The 10,709-nt window shown below is 44.5% G+C and overlaps 1 long non-coding RNA gene across 1 annotated transcript in view; it reads left to right on the top strand.

Moving 5' to 3' along the window:
• The first annotated feature begins 5,329 nt into the window (after positions 1 to 5,329).
• Positions 5,330 to 10,709, top strand: part of LOC129528107 (uncharacterized) — a 124,700-nt gene continuing 119,320 nt past the window's right edge. Inside the window, exon 1 of the long non-coding RNA XR_008673321.2 lies at positions 5,330 to 5,434. This is a non-coding gene — a long non-coding RNA (uncharacterized lncRNA). The remainder of the gene's footprint in view (positions 5,435 to 10,709) is intronic.

Here is a 10,709-nt window from a genome sequence, read left to right as displayed (position 1 = left end):
CCTGAGATTCTATATCTTTTACAACCTTCCAGGTGTTGCTGATGTTGCTGGTGTCAGGATCACACTTTGAGTAGGAAGAGTCTAGAAGTGGTCCTCATAATTCAGTGAGCATAAAATTTTCCAATGAGTTCCAGGGGCAGGCTCCAGGAATCTGTATTTTTAACAAGTCCTCCGGTGAATTGATGTATTTGGTAGTTCAAGGCCACACTTGGAGAATGGGGTCAGCCTGCCTACGGTTTTCTCAGGCATTTGTCGTTTTAGCATATCCTGGGCAAATACTTGGCTGGAAGACCACATAGTCAATTGGCCTGGAGTTGAAATAAGAAGAAAGCCCATGATGCCTGGCTCCCAGGCCTGAATCCCAGCCTGCTGACTCTGGTATCCCTTAACGTTCAGGCCAAATCCCAGTACCACAGGAGACCTACAAGTCTTTGCATTTTCTTGGGATAAAGGAACCATCTGTTTAGGTTTGGGTTTTGACTATGAAGTCATTTACCCTGTTCCCTCTTGGAACTGTGACTAATGCATCAAGAGTCAGAGCAGAGATCCTGGGAGAATGAAATGAAAAGTACTTTCAAGAGCCCTCCACCTAAGGAAAACCCTCATGCAAGAAGGTGAAAGATGCTGTAAAAAAAAGTCACTGCTATATGTGATTTTAAGGACATCAAATAAGAAGCCTCCACCAAATTAATGTGGCTTTTCTATTTCAATAACATGGCCTGTGAGGCAGGATAAAGCCAGGACCTGAAATGACAGCCTGAAAGAGAATGGACAAATCAGGCACATACTCTCATTTGGTTACTGTTAAACCACTGTTTTTCAAGTACAAGTTATTCAACTTGTAGACGATTCTGGCCTTTGGTTCTTCTCTCTTTTCTCTCTTTAGTTTGGCCATTTCACTGTTTATTAGCAGCTCCACCGAGGGTGGGAAATAGAAATGGACCTCAAATGAGGCAGGGTAACATCTGTGAGTAGGTCTGCTTAGAAGCTTGATGAGGGGGAACAGAGATTTTAATTGTAATTGCAGAAATTATAGAATTCACTTCACTGTGCTGTCTAGGCCCACTTTTATATGGCAAATCCCAGCCTTTTAACAAGAACAGACCACTCTCCCTACCCATAGTTCAACAATTGGCAGCAATGATTCAGTGGGAAAATTGGAACTTTAAAAATGCTTCATTCTTTCACTCAAGTATACTTATTGCTTTATATGCTTCTTATTCACATGGTCATCTGGTAAACCTGGTTGTGAAATGGGGACAGAAATTTATCACTGCATGTACGTAGGAACATGTGCAGGTGTGACTTTCATGTTTAAGGAAGTTTTTGTGGTCTACTCTTCTAGTTAGTTATAATATATTATATAACAAAACATATCTCCTGTTCCTGTCACTTGGTATAATAAATATGTTACTGAAATTTCTTGCAGAGTTTGATTACTCAGTCAAAACCTAAGTATCCTGTTGGGAGAAGAGCACTCATTTTAGTGGCACTGTTCTATTCTTTGGATGAATTGAATAGTTACTAATCCAGCCACAGAACAAAGACACAGGTAATTGCAATTGAGCAAACATACAGAACCCCACAAAAAAAAAGACTCATGAGAAGTGTAAAATTTCCCATCAAACATCCATCCATCTCTATTTTCTCCATTCCTTAGAATATTCATTGTAGCCATAGGAAATAACTCTAGGGACCAGGTCTACACTAGGAGGAAAAATGTCATTCCTCATTCAAGTACTCTGGAAATGAGTTTAAAAAGACACAGTCTGCCCATGGTCAATGTGAGGTCAAAAACTCTAGTAGCCAATTTGAATTTTCTTTTAAGAAAATGTAACACACCACCTACTACCCCGCTTTTTACTGTGTAACACCAGTAGAGTTCTTTAGGTTGTTCGAGGGTAGACAGGGATGTTGATTGGTCAATGTTTTAAATGTAACTTGTTTAAATTAACAGCAACTATTTTCTTTCATTTATCTATATCACCAATACCATGAGGCCTCACCCGGGGCCACTGTTGGAAATCAGGTGTTATAATGCAACTGGTGGTTATGGTTTTGGTGTGGTCATGATCCCTTTGACTGGCCGCTGCATGAAGCTCCGTGTCTCTTGCTCACTGCTGTTTCTTGGGTACATAGCACAGTGCTTGGTTATATGTAGGCATGTGAATTGGTGGTCTGGGTTTAAACCATGTTAGGCAACAAATACTTTTCAATATATGAAATTTTTAGAGCTGGAAATACCTTTGAGAGAATAGAGGTCACTATACATTTTCTGTCTAGCAGCAATTCTCCCAATTTTCCTTCCACACAGAATTGTGATTTTGTTCTGTTTTCTTCTGCTTTTGTACTCCCAGGAGAGGCTGAAACATCACCTCTTGAGGGTCTCCTTTCCAGTGATTTATTCAGATATTGGCACATGTGACTCAATTATGGCCAATACTATGTGAAGGGACATCTTCTGGGGAGTCTTCCTCCTTTTCTTCTGGATGCTTTGTGTCTGAATGTGATGCCCGGAGATGCAACAGCAGTCTCACTACCAGCACGAGGATGAAGCTGATACCCAAGTATGGCAAGAGAGAGAGAGAAAGATAGAAAGAACCCAGGTTCTTGATGACGTTGTTGAGCCACCCAATCAGTCAACCCCTAAGCTTCCCTGCTGCTCTACTTTCTGTTATACAGGATAGGACGTTTCCTTAAATGTTTAAACCACTTTGAATCAGGGTTTCTGTTGCCTCATGGCCCAAAGCATCTGAAGTGATGGAGAGAATTTTAAGTCCAATTTCTCATTTCACAGAAGATGTAACAGAGTGTGCTCAATGTTATGTTGCAGGTGACAGCAGAACACAGGAATAGAGAGGCTGAATCTTCTGCTTTAGAGCCATTTTTAGTCAGATGCTGCCCCTCTTACAATTTACTTAATTATAAATTAAAGATGGTTTAAGAGTGTATCTCTCAAGTCACTGTCCTTGTATTTGACAAAATTTCCTGGCCAGGGTTAAAGTCTGGAATTCTAATCCAAATTTTCCTCATTTGGACATCCTGAATCAAACTGGCCACTACAGAGACAAAGAGTATGCTTGTTGACTTTGAAAAACTAAAAACGCTTTGTTCCTAATGACTAGGGAGCAGTGACCTGGGAGACTTGATCTGTTTGGTAACTGTGGGTGAGAAAGACGAATTATATCTCTTTGGGTCAAGACTTAGCATTTGTGAAGTAAGGAAGACCACAGGATGTTATTCAAAGCCTTTGCCAAGGCTTTGGTTGGAAGATTTAATGGAATCCGCAGTCAGAGAATAGGGTGAGGGTAGGAGGTGGGGATACAGGTTAGGAAGGTTGGTTTATCCTTTCTGTTCCCAGGGGCATTTCTTCTATCAGGTCATTCCCTCAGCTGCAAGGCCTCCTGTTTGCCTCTAATGCTACTTCCAATCTGTCCATGCTGCAGGGACCAGGTTATACTATATTGCCTCTACCAAGTCTTCCCGGATCACTTTAGCATGCACCAGTAACTCATTTTCAGAACTCACTCATTTCCTGAACTCTTTACTCATTCATTAAACATGTCATGTTACAGAATATTTCTCTTCTGGTATTTCACTTATTTTGCTCCTAAATTTTATCTTGAGGAAGCAGATCAGAAAAAAAGAAACGACATAGACTTTAAGGGCACATTGACTTCACTTGAATCCTGCTCTAGGGCCCCTGCCTTGCAGAACTCCAGGGGCCAGTTAGATAGCATGCAGTCCTGACTGGTTCTACCACTCTGGAGCAACTGTCTATGACCACCTCAAATCCATTGTGGAATGCAAATGGGGCGTACTGTATTAGTTTCTATTGCTGTTCCAACAAATGACTACAAACTCGGTGGCTTAAAATAACACAAATGTATAACTGCTACAGTTTAATATCCCCTCCAAAACTTAGGTTGAAATTTAGTTGCCATTGTAACAATGTTGAAACATGGTCTTACAGGAGGTGATTAGGTCATGAGGGCTCTGCCCTCATGAATGGATCAAGGCTGTTAATCACAGGATTGTGTTAGTTATCAAAGGAGTGCGCTCCACACAAAAGAATGAAGTTCTGGTTCCCTTCCTCTCTCTCTCGCATGCTCTCTTGTCAGGTAATGCCTTCTGCATGTTATGACACAGCAAGAAGGCCCTCACCATATGCAGCCCCTTGATCTTGCACTTCCCAGCCTCCAGATCCATAAGACAAATAAACTTCTGTTATTTATAAGTTACCTAGCCTGTGGTATTCTGTTACAGCAGCAGAAAATGGACCAAGATATCTTACAGTTTTGGAGGCCAGAAGTTCACAGTGGGTTATCAGGGCAGGGCGTCTTCAGGAGGCTTGGAGTGGAGGGGGAGGAATCTGTTTTCTTGCCTTTTCCAGCTTCTAGAGGGTGCATGCATTCCTTGACTCATGACCCGACATCACTCCAATTTCTGTTTCCATTGTCACATCCCTGTCATTCTCACTCTTATCTTCCTATCTACCCCCTTATTAAAGACCATGGCAATTACACTGGGCCCACCCAGAAAGTCGATAGTAACATCCCCACTGCAAGATCTTTCATCACCTCTTCAAAGCCCCTTTTGCCATTTGAGGTAACCTATTCACAGGCTTCAGAATTTTTGAAGGAGGGGAGGCATCATTCTGCCTGCTATATACATAGTCTTTGGATCTCAGTTTCCACATCTGTAAAATGGAGAACTACTGTCTTCCCCACAGGGCTATTGAGATGATTGAATGAGGTAATTTCTGCTTATGAATTCCCAGCTCTGTGCCTGGCACAGTGGAGGCAGGCAATTCTGATCCATGTTCTCTTCTGAGTGGGTTGTCAGCTGGAGGCCTTCTACTTCTTTCTAATCCGTTAGCTTCTTGCTAGTGCTGCATCCCCAGAAGGAAATCAGTAAATGCAAGAAATAATTACCTTGACAATGCCTTGCACATAGTAAGTACCCTAAAATAATTCATTGAATTGTTTGTTATTTTGGTGTTAATGGATGGGGAGCATCTGATTAAATGTTATTATTTATTAGATCTAAAATATAAATTTGGATTCTTCTGTTGCACTTTTACCTAATTACTCTAAACACCAGTGGGAGAGAGGAATTAGTCACAATACAACTTAAAGAAAAAAATATCTTGCTGTCACTGACTTCTCTCCTTGGTCTGAAAACTTCCTGATTTTGTAGGATGCCACTGACTGCTCTTTCTGCAACTGAAAAATCTCTCAAAGCGCCCTGTCCAGTTAGGTCACACAAAGCCAGGCTGATTATTTAGAGAGAACACAATGCTCCCTCACATGGGGCACAGAGAGGAAGGAATTTTTTTTTTTAAGCCAATTCCAGTCCCTGGAGCTGCAAACTGCCCTCAGGGCAAAGAAGCCTGCAGAATAATTGGGAGGAGTCTGGCAGGAAGGAAGCCAAGGTAAGTTAAGCTGCATTTCTGTCTATAGCCAGGGTCTCCATGCCACTTTTTAAACATCCCCTTCTGGGATAAACCTGTATGTCAAGATAAACAATTAAATAATATGCAAGGGCCAAATCAGGAAAACTGCAGCTTCAGCCCTAGAAAACAATGCCAAGAAACACCAGCCTGTCTGCCTCTGCTAAGTCGAGGAGATGGGTTCCCATGATTCTGTAAGAGAACTGGGTCAGAGAGGAGACACTGTCTGTTTAGAATATGCTTCAAGCCCTTAAACTTGGTCGGTTTATGCTTTTTCAGGTTAATAAAGTGGAAAATAACTTTACCTCATCCCTCTATCAAAGCATAGTGCGGCTGCCCCAGAGACCCCTAATACAGCCAGGGATGATGTGTTTGGAAAATGGGGCAAGAGAGGGTCCAAAGATGAGACCCCGAAACTGTGAGGGGGAGGTTGTGTGAGGAGGACAGACCATTAGTTGGGACACCTCTGCCCTCAGAGCTGGAGGGGGACTGAGAAGAGGAGTCTGGTTGCTGCCGTCTCTGAAGGGTCTTCCTAGGCTCCCATACCATCATGTCTTGGCCAGCCAAGGCCAAGTGGTTGTGTAAACTTAGGATGGTCATAGAATCCTGAACTACTAGCACATGGGGGTTGAGCTTGTTTGAGGATCTTTTTGAGGAAATGGGGGAAGTATTATTCACGTAATGTGTGACCAGAGTATAGAATTCATGATCCCAGCAGATGGCATGAACGGACACTGAATAGTCCGAATGTCTCATCTCTCTGGACAGAGCAGGCTGGTGGGATCTGGGGAGTCGGGCTGGCTGAGGAGGCATATTTCAGAGTCCAGAGCGAATCCCAGCAGTAATGCCTGGGAACAAAGCCAACTGGTGCCCAGGGCAAGCAGCCCAGTTCTGGGGTCAGGCTACCAAGGTTGTACCAGGCAAGAGAAGAAGGGTGAGCAGGGGAATATTCAAGAGCATCCAGGAATGCAGGGAGCTAATGAGCATGGGAGTGCAGAACTGAGGTCAGAAGGCGTGGCCAGTGGAAACTCCCAGCAGCCCTGTGCAGGGGCTCTGCGGATAGCTGCTGGCTCTTGGGGCTTAAGCACGCAGCTCGGGACTGGCAGCTCAAAAATGTCTTGAGCAGATTGGCCCCTCAGATAAAGTGGGACACACAGTCTGTTTTTTTTTTTTTTTTTTTTTTTTTTGTTGTTGTTGTTGTTGAGACGGAGTCTCGCTCTGTCGCCCAGCCTGGAGTGCAGTGGCGCGATCTCTGCTCACTGCAAGCTCCGCCTCCCGGGTTCACGCCATTCTCCTGCCTCAGCCTCCCGAGTAGCTGGGACTACAGGCGCCCGCCACCATGCCCGGCTAATTTTTTTGTATTTGTAGTAGAGACAGGGTTTCACCATGTTAGCCAGGATGGTCTTGATCTCCTGACCTCGAGATCAGCCCGCCTCGGCCTCCCAAAGTGCTGGGATTACAGGCGTGAGCCACTGCGCCCGGCTGGGACACGCAGTCTTTAAGAAGGACTTAGGAACGGCAGTCAGGCTAAGCAGTGGGCTGTACTTTGGGACCCTTTTGCCACAGAACAGAGGGCAGCCTCTGAGTCTGGCCGTGTGTCGTAATTCCCGTGTTGGACCAGCCCCACCCTAATGAGGGCATTTAGGTATTTACTTCCATCTACACTCTCCTTGGGTAGGGCGGCAGCAGAAATAACCGGCTTTGAGGCCTCCACCTTGCAGGGTCCCCTTTTTCACTACTAACGCTACCTCTCAGGGCATCCCAAATTCATGGGAATCCCATTCTGAGAAGCCCCAGTATTGGTCTGGACGTTGGATAAGAACCAAGGGCGGTGTGATGCTTATACACTGTGACAGAGTAGGCCTGCCTGATTTAGCAAATAAAACCACAAGATGCTCATTTAAATTTGAATTTCCAAAAAGCAAAGAGTAAATTTTTTAGTACATGTCTATCCCCAACACTGCAGGGACATACTTATATTGCAAATGATTTGTTCTTTGTAATGAAATTCAAGTTTAACTGGGAATCCTGTATTTTGCAGGCCACCGTATTACAGAGGCCCATATGGAACCAGCTGGTCTGAGACAAGCCCAGGTTCTGGGCCAGAGCAAAACAGGCAGGTGTTTGCTCAACCTCTGCTAAAGGTCTATTTTTAAGGCTAGATGCTGAATTAGGAGAAGAAGCTTATGAATTGAATAAAATACTATTTGCCATCAAAACCCCTTTGAATTTTAGCTAGTAATTCACCCATAAAGTGCCACCCACCAGGGAGCCTCATACGGTTTCATAAATACATATGAGAGCTGCTGTGGAGAGAGATGGAGCCCGACGCAGGCACCGGACACAACATCCCACAGCTTCCCCATGGCTTTCAGAAAGCTTGCAGATATTTCTCTCTTCTGTTCTGAACTCTCCACAGAGAAATCTGTCAAGGGAGAAAGCAATGACTTTGCTCTCACTGGGCCAGAAATTCCATGGCTGAAATGACCCAGGGATAGCAGGCGGGTTTGACAATCTGTCAGTTTCTGGATAGTGTTACTTGTCAGTCATTCGTTTTTGCTAAATTGCAGAAACTCTTTTCTTTAAATCAAACTTTATTTGCTCATGATGCAGTTTAAGCCCAGTTTCTGGCATGTGTCCAGGGAATTGGGTGTACCACCCTGTCCACTTGGTCATGGGGAAACCGTTAAGTCAGCCTTCAGTCTGGACATCTCTGCTCAAGGCTTTAGTTAATTTTTCTTCCCATCTGAGACTTAACCGCTGGGATTGTTTTACATATGAAGATAAGAAAACAACCGAAACTTGATTTTGCTCTATGGAGATAAAAACAAGGTAGCATTTTATTCAAGAAGAATGTGTGTAATAACAGTAATCTGAAAATAATGATATCTATAAGGTCTTTGGCAAAGCCACCCAGGAAAAGAAAAACAATAGATGTGAAAGCTTCAGTGAGTCATAACACCACCTTTCAGCATCAAAATGCCCTGGAATCAGATTCAGATAAACTGGTTTCATCAGCTCTAGACTCAGCTGTATGTGTCCCTTTTTATTCCTTGTGCCAATTGCACATTCTCCAGATAATGGCAAGGTATTGGCTCTCCTTCAAAACACTCAATTGTGCAGCAGAGGAAAGAAAAGGATTCCTTGTAAACTTTTTCATGTCTAAACACAAAAATAGCTCTCTTCCTGGGCCTGCCCAGTGGGCTTCCTTTCCCTCTGGACATCTACAGAGAACTGCTGGCTGGACTAGTGTTCATCAAAGGCGGTCTGTGGACCACCTGTATTCGAATAGTTTAAAAGCTTATTTAAAATGCAGATTTCTGGGACTCACTGGAGACCTAGTGAATCTGATCTCCTAGGTAGAGCCAAGGACTGTGCATTTTTAACGGCTCCACACCCCAAGGATTCTAAGGCATCCTAGGGTTTAGGGGCCACTGGGTTTGTCCAGCCATACAGCCCTCACCTTATCCTGCTGCCTGCGTTGTCACTTGGCTTCCTACATTTGAGTGTCTCTTCTTCCCAATGCAATTCTAAGCACAAGGGATGCCTTTGAAATTCTTTCTTTGTCCCTGTTAGTGCCTAGTTCACTGTAGGTGTTTAAAAAAATTTTTTTGTTGAATGAAGGACCTGAAATAATTTCTCTTTGCTTACAGTTTGTTCAAAGAAACTCTTTTGCCTACAGAAGATTGGATCATGAATTTGCCAATTTGATTTCAAAACAAACGGATCTCTCTCTCTATAGACGTGTCTGTGTGTATGAGTGAATATTGCTCTCCTAAACAAACGTTTTGAGTCAAAGGTCCACCTTTGTCCAGAAGAGGACAACAAGGGATATACCGTTGGGAAAAAAAATTGTATAACTCAAAAGGTGTAAGCAGTCTTTGCCCTTTCTGAGAACCACTGTCAGAAAAGCTCTGTGAAGATTTTAGGGTAAGGGGTGTCCTAGGGGAGTAGGGGAGTGTGTGTGTGGTGTGGTTGAGGGGATACTAAAAGCCCATCTGACTAGCTGCACCTGGCTCTTTGGTCTGTCTCCATGTGTACAAATAAAGTCACTTTTCTTCAAGTCAAGGGCACAGCTCAGTGTACTAGAGTGTCTAACCCCAGAGATCAGGAAAGATATGTTTTGCCAGAGTTAGAGAGCCTGGGGCTGCAGCAGTGCTGGTGGCAGGTCTGGATGGGGAGTGAGGACCGAGTTGGGCTCCTGGTGGGGAGGAGAAAAGATCCCTGGAGAGGGCAGTGGGTGCAGGGCACGTACAGCCAGCGCCTCCTCTTTCCCAGTCTTGTTCAGAGTTGCCCCTGAGGCAAAACCCAAGATGAGGCTGCACAACACATGTGAAGACGGGAGCGTCAGGAATGAGAGGGAGGGAAATGGAAGTGAGAGAACAACTCCAGACTCTCCGAGTTGGATCTAACCTCACTTGGCTAGACCTGCCCTTGGGATTTTGGAATCTGATCTGCAACCTCCTGAACATCTTGTTTGAGGAGTCCTAGGGTAGGGATGCACACTCCCTCACAGCCACGGTAGGGATGAGAAAGTACGTTCATAGACTGAGCTGTGATCCACCTGCTGGTGATTTCTGCCCTTAGCTCATACCCTTCTCTTTCCTTCCTTTTCTGGACTCTACTTCCTGAGAGAAGGCTCTTTGTTCTCTCTAAGTTTCCTCTTCTGTAGGTTGAATTTCCCTAGCTACTTCCACTTATCCTATGATGTGCCTCCCTGCCGCTCTTTTTTCCATGCATGGACTTTCTAACCCCAGGCTGCCTCTGTCTTCCAGTGGGGCCCTCACGGTTTCTGTCAGCAGCACCTGCAACTTCTCAGTCAGCCAGGCTTGGACAATTGAACTTAGCCTTGCCTCCTTCTTCTCTCTTATCCTGAAGCTGTTGGGAATTGCGTGTGCACACGCATGTGTGTGTACACGTGTGTGTGCACAGTTCTCCATAGGAGGTTTGCACATTTGTGACTGTTTTTGTCCTGGAGAAGTCCCCAAGGCAGAAAGCAAAAATGTAGCTGGTCTAAGCTTGAGGTGGGTCATGCCTGTGGCTGGACTCTCTCAAGGAGAGCCTGCAAGCACGTGGAACTGCTCACCACAGCCGAGGCTGAAGCCAGAGGAGAGCTGCAGCCAGGGGATGTGTATAGCACCAAAGGTGGCTACTATACAGAACCCCACACCTGCTTAAAGCCTTGCCAAGATGTGTTTTCCATTGCTATCAGGATGAGTTGTGTGTCTTATTTTTGCAGACAAGGCCTTTCCTGAAT

This window comes from Gorilla gorilla, chromosome 19 (assembly GCF_029281585.2).
Source record: "Gorilla gorilla gorilla isolate KB3781 chromosome 19, NHGRI_mGorGor1-v2.1_pri, whole genome shotgun sequence".
Taxonomy (NCBI): Eukaryota; Metazoa; Chordata; class Mammalia; order Primates; family Hominidae; genus Gorilla; species Gorilla gorilla.
This window is presented reverse-complemented; position numbering and strand designations above follow the sequence as displayed.